This window comes from Otolemur garnettii, unplaced genomic scaffold, assembly GCF_000181295.1.
Source record: "Otolemur garnettii isolate 467f Iridium unplaced genomic scaffold, OtoGar3 scaffold00083, whole genome shotgun sequence".
NCBI classification, from domain to species: Eukaryota; Metazoa; Chordata; class Mammalia; order Primates; family Galagidae; genus Otolemur; species Otolemur garnettii.
The window spans coordinates 1,030,249-1,044,504 of record NW_003852478.1 but is presented as its reverse complement, the minus strand read 5'-3'; the positions used below and the strand labels follow the sequence as shown (position 1 = coordinate 1,044,504).

Sequence of the window (14,256 nt, the reverse complement as noted above, 5' to 3'; positions counted from 1 at the left end):
AGTTATTTAACATACATCTAAGCATCAGTCTCTTCATCTAAATTGAGGAACTAGAGTTCCTATGAAGATCAAATGATACTTTCATAGAGTTCCTATGCAGATCAAATGATACGTTTCATAGTGTTTAACCCAGTGCCTGGCCCATTATGGGAGACAATAAGATATTCTTTTTTTTTCCTCCTGGTTTACTGGGATTCTTCCTCATTTTCAAGAAAGGAGAACTTCATTAGTCTTTTGAATTCATCTCTTTGTTTTTTGTTCAAGGAGATGAAAAAAAATAAATTCTTATTCTTTTTGTTTGAGGAATTATACTATTTCTTTCTAAATTCATTATTGCAACAAAGCTAATTTTGTTCAGCAGAGCATAAATGCAATGTTTATAGTTTTTTCTAATCCACTATTTAATTGTTCCTGATTGTGTGGATTTTTTATTTTTTCAATGATTTTTATAGGATAATTTTTTTCTTTATTCTCAAGCATACAATTTCTATCATTAGATTGTATAAATAGAAATGAATGTTAACTTCATTCCTTTTTTCTGTTGTTTTCAAATTTATTATTATAAGACATAATGATAAGTTTTTTGATAAAACAGTAAAACATATGAATAATAAGTTATGCTTTAAAATTTATTTATCAATTTCCCACTTTCAAGAAGTAAGGGTGACTTTACCCATTGTTTCTCATAGATCATTACGATAATTGTTTTTCTGTTCCACACTGAGCTATCGACTCTCTACACATTCTCATATGGAAGTCTAATACGAACCTCTAAAGCGATTGCCAAAAGGGAAGCATTGATTTCACTTCTCTTAAAAAACCCCAATTTGTTCATCCTTACCTCCTACACACCAATGATGGCATTATTACTCAGACAGTTGCTTAAGCAAAATAAATAATTTATATGTCTATTTCCCTCACATTTCAGATCTGATCTCTCAGTAAGTCTTATAGAGGTATATTTAAAGTATATTAAAATTCAAATGACTTGTCATCATCACTATCTCTCCAAACCACCATCATTTTTTGAATAGTCTACTGTGATGACATTCTGTATTTGTCAGGGTGAGCTAGTTTTGTTTGTTAGGTTTGATGGGAAGTTTATTAATTTTTCATTACCTTAGAAAACACGTAATACTTGAACCTATCATAATTTTTAGCCTACTCATGCAGTGCAAAGTATACAGAAACAACATGAAGTTCTTTTCTCTTATGCCCTTCAAAATTGCTTTAGCTCTTCAGTGGTGACCTGTATTAACTGGTTAGTTTTGCAATCATATCTGTGCTTCAGATATATCACCAAGAGTGATTTGTCCCCCGGGGACATTTGGTAATATCTGAAGACATTTTGGGTTATCTCTGCAAGAGTTTGCTACTGACATCTAGTAAATAGGGGTTAGGGATGCTGCTCAGCCACTACAATGCACATGGCAACAACGGGGAAAATCTGTTACTAGGTGCATATGTGTTTATAAATTTTACATCTTTCTGATGGACTGATACTCATTATTATGAAATGTCTCTGTGTGTCACTGTATTTGTTGTTTAAAAGTTTGTTGTATTTGATATTAGCGTAAGCACATTAATTTTCTTAGAGGTACTATTTTCCAACCTTTTATTTTTCACCTTCTTGAATCTCTGAGACCAAAGTGAGCTAGACTGCATGGACCTGGATCAGGTTATGTTTTTATGCTTTAATGTCCAGTTTTGTGAACTCTGACTTTTGACTGGGTTGTATAATTGCCTCACATCTACTGTTATTGTTGAAGTAGTAGACTTCACATCTGACATTTTACTTTTATATATATGTATATATATCTTATGTGTTTTTGGTCCTATATTCTTCCTTTATGCCTTTTTTCTTTGTATTAAATAAATTTTTTCCTTGTATAAAATTTTAATTGTTTTAGTGAATTTTTTCATTGTTTATTTTTATTTATTTTTTTTTTAGCAGTCATTCTAGAGCTTACCATGTATAGTCTAACTCATCAGATTCTACTTCAGGTGTATACTAATTTAATTTCAAGGTAATACAGAAATGTTGTTTCTCTATAGCTCCATTCCCTCTTTCCTCTTTGTGTACGATTATTATTATACAAACTTTATACTACTAACCCAGCAAAACATTTTAACAAATATTACTTTAAATATACACACATATATGCATATATATACACACAAATACATGGTCAAAGGGTGCCAGAAAATGTATACACATTTAAAAAAGTAACAAAACTGTATTAAATTAATAATACTCCAGTCACATTTGACTGCTGCAATTATAAGTGGTGCTCAATGTGACTCATATTCATCTTTCGTTGTCAGTATATATTGAGTATTACAATTTTAATATATTTTTTCCTTCCTTGAAATATGTATACAGTTTTTGGCACCATCCTTATGTGTATATGTACACATATGAGTGCATATATTTTTAAGAGTTTCATGCTCTATTGACTGAGTTAGCTGGGCACGCTGATGTACATAAGTATTTTTAGAAGGTAGAGATAAAAAGGACAGCAATTATGGAGACAGTGTTTAACTGTATATAAAGTACATAATATTAAACTATCAAACTTCTTATTTACTGTTTTTGGCTTTCTCTATTCATTCCTGTGTTTCATGTTACAATATAGTGTCATTTCCTTCCTCCAAGTCAGCTTCCACATGCATTCTTAGTGCTAATTTTGTAAACCATATGTATGTATATTTGTGTGTGTATATATATTTACAATATAGCTGTTCTATGATTAGCTCCCCAAATTCCTCTTAAAACTTGGTCCCCAGTATGTAAGTGTTGAGGTGGGAACCTTAACGAGTATTTGAAAGGTGATGTCACTAAGATAGTAGAATATAAGGTAACCTCCTCATATTCCCCTACAACAAGATTTCTATACTAACTCAGTCAAACATCTTTCTTCAGGAGAGTTCATGAAAGCCTTCTGAAGACTAAGAACTAGCTAGAAGGGTCACTTTGAGGGTGAAGATCAATATGTAGTGGCTGATTTGCCTTGCTGAGTTTTCTTTCAGGCTCAAGCTTGAAAACAACCCAGTCTTCCAAAGGCCCTGACTACATTCCTATATGGTCTTGAGATTCCAGTTGAAACTACCTGTGAATGGATGCAGAAGGAATTATGCACACTAGTGCCTTGTAGAAAGGCTTGTCTGCACACAGACATCAGTCTCAGCAATGAACCTAGAAATTGCCATGTGGGGCTAATTCAGCCTTCCTAAGCTGAACTTCCAGGTCATAGCAGCTTGCACAAGGACTCAAAGGGAGAATCATCCATTTCCCTAGACCAAGAGTGTAGGCCACCCAGGTGGGCTTGTCAACTGTGTCCCACAGCAGACCTCAAGAAAGCCCAGCCTCAGTTCTGGCCCCTGTCACTATAATCAGGGAATTATGCTATCTGTGCAGGGACTTGCTGAGGGCTGCATAACTTTCTAGGCCAATCAGATGGGCTCTTCAGCCTGCTCCCACAATAGATGCTAAGGCCCTCAGTCTCAGCTCCCATCCCCTCCAGCTATATTGAGAAATACATCCCACCTGTGCAGCATCCTTCTGGGAGACAGGGACCCCTCTGAACCAGTGAGACTGAGATCTCCAGTCCCACACGAGTTATGGGGGCAACCCCAATCTTAGTTCCTGCCCTTCTTGCTACAGCCAGGAAAATATTCCTTATGCTTAGAACTGACAGAAGATGTAGCCAGATTCTTTCTCAGAGGAAATTCCAAGCTCAGTCTCAGCTGCAGTCCCTCCTTCTGTAGTCAGGGAACTATACTATCAGTGTAGTGATTGGCTGGAAGATGCATGCCCATCTGAGCCAATGTGACAGGTGTGCCATCTCAAAGCAGATCTTAAGGGGCCCAGTTTCATCTCTAGGCCCTCCTGTTACCATCTAGAAGCCACACCACTTGTGCAGGGGTCTCTTGGATGACATATGCACATATAAGTAAACAAAAGAGGTCTACCAGGTTCATTCACACAGCAGATACCCAAAAGAGCCAGTCTCAACTCAATCCCCTCTTTCTGCATTCAAGACCTAGTGTACCTGCACAGAGACCTACTAGAAGGCATGCCCATCTAGCCCACTGGGTAAGTTTTCTAGGCTCAGATCCCTGGCCATTGTTACCAAACAACCCAAGTACGTTTTTTTGGACTTCACCAGTTTGAAATCATCTGGAAAGTCATATCAACCTTAGAGCTCTCATGAGACATGTAGCAAAACGTAGCACAGAATATCCTCTAGTGCTAATAGATGCAATTATTATAGGATTGGGGAACACAAATGTCAGTCAGTTAAAAATCTTGGGAAGCCCCTCAGAAGAAGGACAGATTCAAAAAAGGACAGATTCAAAAAAGAAGGACTTCAAAGATAAAAACAAATACCTAATTCTTCAATTAGGTATTTAGACCAGCAGTTCTCAACCTGTAGGTCACAACCCACAGGAACTGTATTAAAGAGCTGCAGCATTAGGAAGGTTGAAAACCAGTGGCTTAGACATTGTTTCATTTCAACCAGCATCTTTAAAAAAATAAATAAAAAATAAAAAAATGGATTTTTCCATATGGAAATTGTTACCTCTGAGAGAAAGAATTCAAAATATCTGTTTTAAGGAATCTTAATAAATGTCAAGAAACACAGAGAATAAATTCAGAAAATTATCAAACTTAAAAAAATTATTTTGAAAAGAATCAAAGAAATCTGAAGCTGAATTACAATGAATGAAATATAAAATGCAATAGAGAGCATCAATAGCAAAATTGCTCGAACAGAAGAAGAGATTAATAAGCGTGAAGAAAGACTGTTTGAAAATACATAGTCAGAGGAGAAAAACAAAAAAATGAAAAGGAACAAACAAAGCTTATGAAATATGAGGGACAACAAAAGAGGAAATATTCAGGTCATCAGATTTAAAGAGAAAACTGAGAAAGACAAAGGGATAGAAAAATTCAATGAAATAAAATAATTCAATGAAATAATAACTGAAAGCTTTACAAAACTGGCAAAGGTATACTTATTCAGGTACAATGATGCCAAAGATGATCAATTACAATCAATCTAAATAAGAATATTCTAAGCCATATTACAACCAAATATTTAAAGGTCAAAGATAGGAGATCCGCAAAATAGTGAGAAGAAAAAAAGCAAATAACATGTAGGGGAGATCTAATACATCTGTCAGCAGATCTCTTAGTAGAAACCTTAAAGACAAGAAGGAAGTAGGAAGATGTATTCAAAGAGCTAAAGGAAAATCATTGTAAACCAAAAATACTGTACCCATCAAAGTCATCCTTCAGAAATGAAGTAGAGATGAAACTTAATCAAGGAAGAATAATAACCTCAGAGAATTCCTCACTATCAAAATTATCCCATAAGAAACACAAAATAGAGTTCATCAGAATAAAAGAAAAGAATGCTAACGTGATTGTTATGATAATATTGTAATATCTTTACATTACTTAGGCACTTGTATGTTTACTAAGAAAACTAAAGAATTAAACAACAAAAATAACAACAACAACTTGTTAAGAGATAGAAAATGAAATAATAAATTATGCATCAAAAATTCATAACATTTGGGAAGAAGGGATAAATGTGTCATGTTTTAGGGGATTTGGTTGTTTCTTCTTTGTGATCAAAGTTATGTTGGTATCAGTTTCAAATATTTGTTACAATTATAGGATTTTTAACAAACATCATGATAATTATAAGATAGAACCATAATAGATATATTAAAAGTAAAAAGAAATGAATTGAAACTTACTTCTAGAGAAAATCACTTAACCATAAACAAAGACAGTTATAAAAGAAGAAAGGAAGAGAGGAGTTACAAAAGAACTAGAAAATGAATACCAAAATGGCAGTAGTAACATTTTACCTACCAATTATGACTAAATTCTCCCATTAAAAGACACAGAATGACAGAATGAATTAAAAACTGGACTCAACTATGCACTGCCACAAGAAACTTACTTCACTTATAAATATACATGAACAGAAAGTAAAGGAATGGAAGAAAATAGTCTATGCAAATGAACAGAAGTAGCTGTACATAGATAAAAATAGATTTTAAATCAAAAATGTAAAAAGAGACAAAGAACACTATTATACAATGATAAAGTCATAAATTCAACAAGAGGATATAAAAATAATAATTACATAAGCATCCAATACTGCAGAAAAAATATATACAGCAAATATTATCATAACTATAGGTTGAGACAGAGTACAAAGCCATACTACTAAGAGACTTCAATATCTCACTTTCAGCACACCAAAGCCTGTGGAATATAGAAAAAGCAGTGCTAAGAGAGAAATTTATTGATGAAGTGCCTACATCAAAAAGGCATAAAAATTAACAACTTAGAGACAGACATCTAGGAACTAGAAAAATAAGAATAAATGAAACCTAAAGTTAGCAGAAGAAAAAAAAATTAGAGGAGAAATAATAAAATCAAGCCTCAAAAAACAAATAAGTGATAATAAATGAAAAGGTATTTTTAAATATAAATAAAATTGCCACACCTTTAGTTAGATTAAAACACAGAGAGAAGACCCACATAAATAATATCAGTGATGAAAAAGGAAATATAACAACTGATACAACAAACAAAAGATCATTAAAGATTATTGGGAACAAATATAATATATGCCAAGAAATGTAAAAAAAACTTAAAAAGTAAATAAACTTTTAGACACATATGGCCTATCAAGACTGAACCATGATGAAATGAAAAACATAAACAGACAAATACATCTAATGAGTAATGAGATTGATACAGTAATATTATCCTATCAAAGAAAGGCCGCAGATCTGATGGATATACTGATGAATTCTACCAAACATGTAAAGGACTAATACCAAATCCACTCAACCTACTTCAAAAAAATTGAAAAGAATGGAACATTTCCGTGAACTCATTCTATGAGGCCAGCATTATCCTGATACTAACAAAAAAGGCAAATATAAGCATCCCTAATGAAATAGATGCAAAAATTTCTGAAAAAATATTAATAAGGCAGATTCAGCAACACATTAAAAAGATCACTCACCACCATCAGTGGGATTCACCTCACAGATGCAAAGATGGTTCAGCATATACAAATCAATAAAGATGATACATTACAGAAAAAAATCAAGGACAAAAACCACCTAATCATTCCAGAAGATGCTGAAAAAACATTTTAAATATTCAACTTCCCTTAATGATGAAAACCTTTAAAGATTTGGATATAAAAGGGACATAGCTCAGCATGATAAAAGACATATGTGACAAGACACAGCTAATATCATACTGCACAAGGATAAATTAAAGCCTTTCCTCTAAGATCTGAAACATGGACATCTACTTTTGCCACCATTACTCAGCATATACTGGAAGTTCTAGATGGAGAAATTAGGCCAGAAAAAGGAATCTCCAGATTCTAAAGCAATTTAAATTATTTTTGTAGATGATATAGTCTTATATTAAACATATCTAAAGATGCCCCCAAAATTTCTTTTTTTTTTTTTTGGCTGGGGCTGGGTTTGAACCCACCACCTCCAGCATATAGGGTCAGTGCCCTACCCCTTTGAGCCACAGGCACAGCCCTAAAATTTCTTAAAACTAATACACAAATTTAGTAAATTGTAGGATACAAAAATCAACTTACAAAAATAAATGCATAGCATTTTTTACCAGCTATAATGACCAATTTGAAAGACAAATCAAGATAGTAATCCCATTTATAATAATTACCAAAAAAAAAATTGCAAGGATTGCTTGAGCACTGGACTTTGAGTGCAGTCTAGACAATAGAATGAGACTATATTTCTAAACAAAACAAAGCAAACAAACTAAAAGAAATCACTTACAAATAAATTTAGTCAAGAAAATGAAAGAGCTCTATAATTTAAACCACAAAATTTTGGCTAAAAAAAATTTCAGGGGAACACAGAAAAATGCAAATTGTCTGATATTCATGGACTGGAAACAGTAATATGGTTAAAACGTCTATACTACCAGAAGTGATCTACAGATTCAATGGAATCCCTATCAAAACATTAACAACATTCTTCACAGAAATACAAAAAACAATCTTAAAATTTGTATAAGAAAAATAGCCAAATAGGTAGAGCAATCTTGAACCAAGAGAGCAAATCTGGAGGTATCACACTACATAAATTCAAACTATACTCCAAAGCTACAGTAACAAAACCAGCATGGTACTAGCATAAAATTAGACACACAGACCAATAATAAAAGGAAAACACAGAAATAAATTCACAAACTTACACCCAACTCATTTTTGACAAGGGCACCAAAAGTATACATTGTAGAAAGAACAGCAGCTTTAATAAATGGTGCTGAAAAAAAAAACAGATTCGCTTACATACAAGAATGAAACTAGATCCCCATCTTTACCACATATTATAACCAACACAAAAAGAATAAAGACTTAAATGTAAGTTTTGAAACTTTAAAAGTATTAGAGAAAAACTTTGGAGAAACATGCCCAAGACCAAGATCTTGGAAGAGAATTCTTAAGTAAAACTGCAAAACCACAGGGAACAAAAACAAAAATAGACAAATAGGATTGCATCAAACAACTAAAAAGTTTCTGTACAGCAAAGGTAACATATTATGCAGCCATTAAGAAAGATGGAGACTTTACCTCCTTCATGTTTACATGGATGGAGCTGGAAAATATTCTTCTTAGCAAAGTATCCCAAGAATGGAAGAAAAATTATCCTATGTACTCAGCCCTACTATGAAACTAATTTATAGCTTTCATAGGAAAGCTATAACCCAAATTTAGCCCAGGAACATGGGGAGAGAGGAGAGGGAGGAGGGGGTGGGTGGAGAGAGGGTGATTGGTGGGATCATGCCTATGGTTCATCCTACAAGGGTACATATGAATCTCTCTAAATGTAGAATATAAATGTCTTAACATAATAACTAAGAAAAAGACATAAAGGCTATGTTAACCAGTTTGATGAAAGTACTTTAAATTGTATAGAGAAACAGTACACTGTACCCCATGATAGTATTAAGGTACACTATTATGATTTAATTTTTAAAAAAAGAAATTAAAAGAAAACATTAAACAAGACAATTACATAATGGAAAAAAATTGCAAACTATCCATCTAACAAAGTATTAATAACAAGAATAGGGCGGCGCCTGTGGCTCACAAGGGTTGGACACCAGCTCCATATGCTGGAGGTGGTGGGTTCAAACCCAGCCCTGGCCAAAAAAAAAAAAACAAGAATAAATAGGAAACTCAAACAACTTGATAGCCAGAAAACAAATAATCCAATTAAAATTGGGCAAAATATACGAAAAAATATTTCTTAAAAGAAGACAACCAACGAGTATACAAGTGACAAACAACATCACTACCCAGCAAATAAATTAAAATCAAAAACAAAGTGAGATAATCATCTCACCCCAGTTAGAATGGCTATTATCCAAACACTTTAGAGAAGAGAATGGAGATTCTTCAAGAAACTAAAATTAGAACTTCCATGTGATACAACAATCCCATTGCCTGTTGTATATCCTAAACAAAGAAAACCAGGATATCTATGCTCTCATGTTTACTGAAGCACTGTAAACAATTGCTAAGATATGGAACTAACCTAAGTGTCCGCCAATGGTAAATGAATAAAAATGGAATACCATTCACCAGCAAAAGTGAAATGCTGCGGTTTGCAGAAACACAGATGGAACTGGAGAGCATTAGTTAAATGAATTAAGCCAAACTCAGAAGTACAAATACCTCTCATGACGGGGATGTTAAAAAAGTAGATCTCAGAGACATAGAGATTGGAATCGTGCTTACCAGAGGCTGGTGAGGGAAGGAGGGGTATCTGGAGGGAATTTGGTTGATGGGTACAAAAATACAATTAGACATAAGGAATAATTTCTAAGATTCAGTAGCACATAAGGAAAATTATAGTTAAAATAATTTTTTGTATACTTCAAAATAGCTAAAAAAGAAAAACTGTAACATTCCTGACACCAAGAAAAGGTAAGTGTTGAAAGTGATAGTTATGTCACTTACTCTAATTTGATCATTACACATTGTATACATTTATCAAAATATCACAGTTACCACAAAATATGTAAAATTCTGATGTATCAATTAAAAATGCAAAATAATATGAAATGTAATTTTTTTTTTAGTTTCAAAACTGATTTTGTTTGTATAACAGACTGAAGGGCACCATCTGTACTCAAGATGGAATTCACAGTAAGTTGTTACATTTACACTTAAAAAAATCTCTATGTACAGAAATTTGCAAATAGATGTAAACATATGTGTACATTACTTTCCAAGTACATTTTTCTCCTTCTTCCCGGAGGGGGAAAAAAGCCATCCAACAAGACAACCCCTTCAAAATAATTTTAACACAAAGGGTGTAAACATTTATGAATCAAAAATGTGGATCATCTGACCCTTCTGGGTGTCACGGGAGAGAACATCACTGAATAAAAACTGTGACAACAGCCTGACTTCAGATGGAATTAGACTATTTAAAATTGAGTTTCCAGTAAAAATAGGCACTGATTTCTAGAAGAAGAGATTACTCCTTACTGAAGCTATTTATTGAGCCAATATGGCTGGTTAACATTTTAACTAGTATAAAGTAACCCAGTAATCATCTGATGATCTTAGCTGAAACCAAACTTAGTACACAGGCAAATGGCGAGAGGTGCTGCCCCAGCTACACTGAAAGTTGGCTGTCCCCATCCTCCAGATGTGAGGAGCACCCCAACTTAATTGCAGGGGTCTGGTCATTCCTTTCGCCCTGCAACTGTTCAGCATTATACAAGTTGATTAGAAAAACTCTTGTTAAGAAAGCAAAAGGAAGAAGGCATCACGTTATCTCATCCCGTCTTCCTGCCCTAGCCCCCCAAGTGGAGACACGCCGAGTCGGGGGATGGGTGGGGCCACTGGCAGCTGTTGACCTAGGGGACAGTGGGAGGTGAGTAGCTAGCCAGTGGCAAGCCCACGTCTGGAGGGGGGTGGGAAGGAACAGTGTGGGTTGGGGCAGGCGTAGGGATGGGGGTGGGAAGTTGGTGTTGTAGATGGGTAGAGGTGGAAGGTGGGGGGAATGGCAGGTGGGGGGAACAAGGTGGGGGAGGGGTCACAGGTAGTGGAGGTAGGTGGGAGTAGACGTGAGGCTGGTGGGGAAGGTGAGCGGGTGGGCCACAGGCTGGGGTAGGGCACTGTAGGAGGTGCCTTGGTCTTCATGTGGACTGCAGGCTCTGGTGGCCCTCTCCTGACATGTAGGAGCTGGTAGTGAACATTCCTGTCACGTAGCTGGAGGAGGCCAGGGGCAGTGACCTGAGCACAGGGCCGGATGGGTGGTAGGATGAATCTGGACTCTGGGGAGGTCTCCACTGGCCCGGGAGGTTCAGCCCCACCTAAGGCAGCAGAGAGGGGAGGCTTCCGGTCTGGAGGCAGTGGTGAGTGAGTGGTCTCAATTTGGGGGACTTTAGGTGGTGGTGGTTCTGCTGCTTTGCTCTTTTCTTTGGGAGAGACAATCCCAGCCCATTTAACCTGTCTGGGAGGACGAGGCTGTGGAGAGGGTTTGGAGGCTGCTGCTGCAGGGCTGATTGCTGGGAGTCCTTTTAGGGGGGCTGGGATGGTTCAGAGCCTTGAGGAGGTTGTGACTGTTGTACTTGTGGCACTTGTGGTGTAGGCTGAAGAGATGGGGGCTGCTGCAGCTGACGGAGGTGGATTGTGTGATCAGGCATCTGCTGTATTCCTTGTGAGTAAAGATCCAGGATTTAGATGTCCACAAGGATGTCTTGAACAAACTGCTCCCACCATCTCCTATACATGGGTTTGGAGGCCCATTCTTGTGTTTCAAATTTGCACAAATGTTCTGCGAGATCTCTGGTTCCCACTGTAATGCCAAGGTGCACAGACTGTCTTTTATAAATTTCCGTGTCATTTGAACTAGTTTTTGAATTTCGTTTTTATCACCTTTGAGTTGTTTTGCACATTTGAGTAGAAATTGGTATGGACGTTCTACCTGTAAATCAAACTTTCGGGTCTGCAGTAAGATTCTTTCCAGAACCATTACTTCTTCCTTTGGGTAATGTCCAAACTGGCCAAATTGAACATCATTAAACAAACTATGGGCTATTTTAGTGATATCTTTAAGATTTTTTGGTGTTTCTTCTACTTTCCCAGCCAGAAACAGACCTGTCTAGGGAAATGCTTGAAGGAGTGAAGCATATAGAGGCAATGGAAATAAATTATTCCACTTGCTAGGGTATCATAGTCTAGCCCCAGACGTGTGCCCACATCAAAGATGAACCAGCCCCCTCTTGGCAGAACAGAGCCTCAGAGGTTGGATCAAGTTGTTCCAGTTGTTAGGGTGTATGAGCCAAGTCTCTCTGATCCCAGAACCAACATGGTTTTGTGTGGTCCAGGTTTGCTGAAGTTACTGAAAGGCTTGAATTTTCTTTATTTTCCTTCATTTGGATAGATAGGTATCTATCCAGTCAAATACAGTTGTTCTTTATGTCAGTTAAGAAAATAAAGGAAATTTAAAATGAATTTGTAATGGTATTTATAATAATACAGTATTATTAACAGTACTCTTTAGTTTGGGTTTTCCTTTTTTAACATGGATAAAAATTATTACAGCCTGAACAACTTCCATTATATTTTATGTAGATGGCTGGTAAGCAACAAATTCTTTGTTTATTGTTCTTGTAGCTTATTTGAGAATGTCTTAATTTTTTACTGTTGGGGATTCATTGAAGGTACAAGAAACCAGGTTACACTGATTGCATTTGTTAGGTAAAGTCCCTCTTACAATTGTGTCTTGCCCCCAAAAGGTGTGGCATATGCCAAGACCCCACCACCTTCCCTCCTTCTCTTTCTCTCTGTGCTTCCTTTCCCCTACCCCCACCATGTCATTAATTGTCATTAATTGTTCTCATATCAAAATTGAGTACATAGGATTCATGCTTCTCCATTCTTGTGATGCTTTACTAAGAATACTGTTCCACTTCCATCCAGGTTAATACAAAAGCTATAAAGTCTCCATTATTTTTAATGGCTGAATAGTATTCCATGGTGTAGATATACCACAGCTTGCTGATCCATTCCTGGGTTGGTGGGCATTCAGGCTGTTTCCACATTTTGGTGATTGTAAATTGAGCTGCAATAAACAGTCTAGTGCAACTATCATCATAAAAGGATTTTTTTCTTCTGGGTAGATGCCCAGGAATGGGATTGCAGGATCAAATGGGAAGTCTAGCTTGAGTTCTTTAAGGGTACTCCATACTTCTTTCCAAAAAGGTCATATTAGTTTGCAGTTCCACCAGCAGTGTAAAAGTGTTCCTTTTCTCCACATCCATGCCAGCATTTGCAATACTGAGATTTTGTTATGTGGGCCATTCTCACTGGGGTTAGATGGTATCTCAGGGTCGTTTTGATTTGCATTTCTCTAATAATTAGGAATGATGAGCATTTTTTCATATTTGTTAGCCATTCATCTGTCTTCTTTAGCGAAGGTTCTATTCATGTCTCTTGCCCATTGATATATGTGATGGTTGGCTTTTTTCATGTACATTAATTTGAATTTTCTATAGATCCTAGTTATCAAACTTTTGTCTGATTGAAAATATGCAAATATCCTCTCCCATTGTGTTGGTTGTCTGTTTGCTTTGGTTGTTGTCTCCTTAGCTGTACAAAAGTTTTTCAGTTTAATTAAGTCTCATTTGTTTATTTTTGTTGTTGCTATTGCCATGGCAGTCTTCTTAATGAAATCTTTCTTCAAATTGATTATCTTCCAGTGTTTTTCCTATGCTTTCTTTGAGGATTTTTGCGTCATGCCTTAAATTTAAGTCCTTTATCCATCTAGAATCAATTTTTGTGAGTGGAGAAAGGTGTGGGTTCAGTTTTAGTCTTTTACATGTGGATATCCAGTTCTCCCAGCCCCATTTATGGAATAGGGAGTGTTTTCCCCAAGTTATGTTCTTGTTTCATTTATCGTAGATTAGGTGGTTGTAAAATGTTAGTTTCATTTCCTGGCTTTTTATTCAATTCCAAATGTCTATGTCTCTATTTTTGTGTCATTACCATACTGTCTGAACCACTATGGCTTTGTAGTACAGACTAAAATCTGGTATGCTGATGCCCCTGGCTTTGTTTTTATTACTAAGAACCACCTTAGCTATACTTTTTTTTTTTTTTTTCTGGTTCCATACAAAAGGCATAATCATTTTTTTCCAAGTCTTGT

The 14,256-nt window shown here is 35.8% G+C and overlaps 1 pseudogene; it reads right to left on the bottom strand.

Moving 5' to 3' along the window:
* Positions 1 to 10,874: 10,874 nt before the first annotated feature.
* On the bottom strand, positions 10,875 to 12,484 carry LOC100963954 (annotated as a pseudogene).
* Positions 12,485 to 14,256: the final 1,772 nt, after the last annotated feature.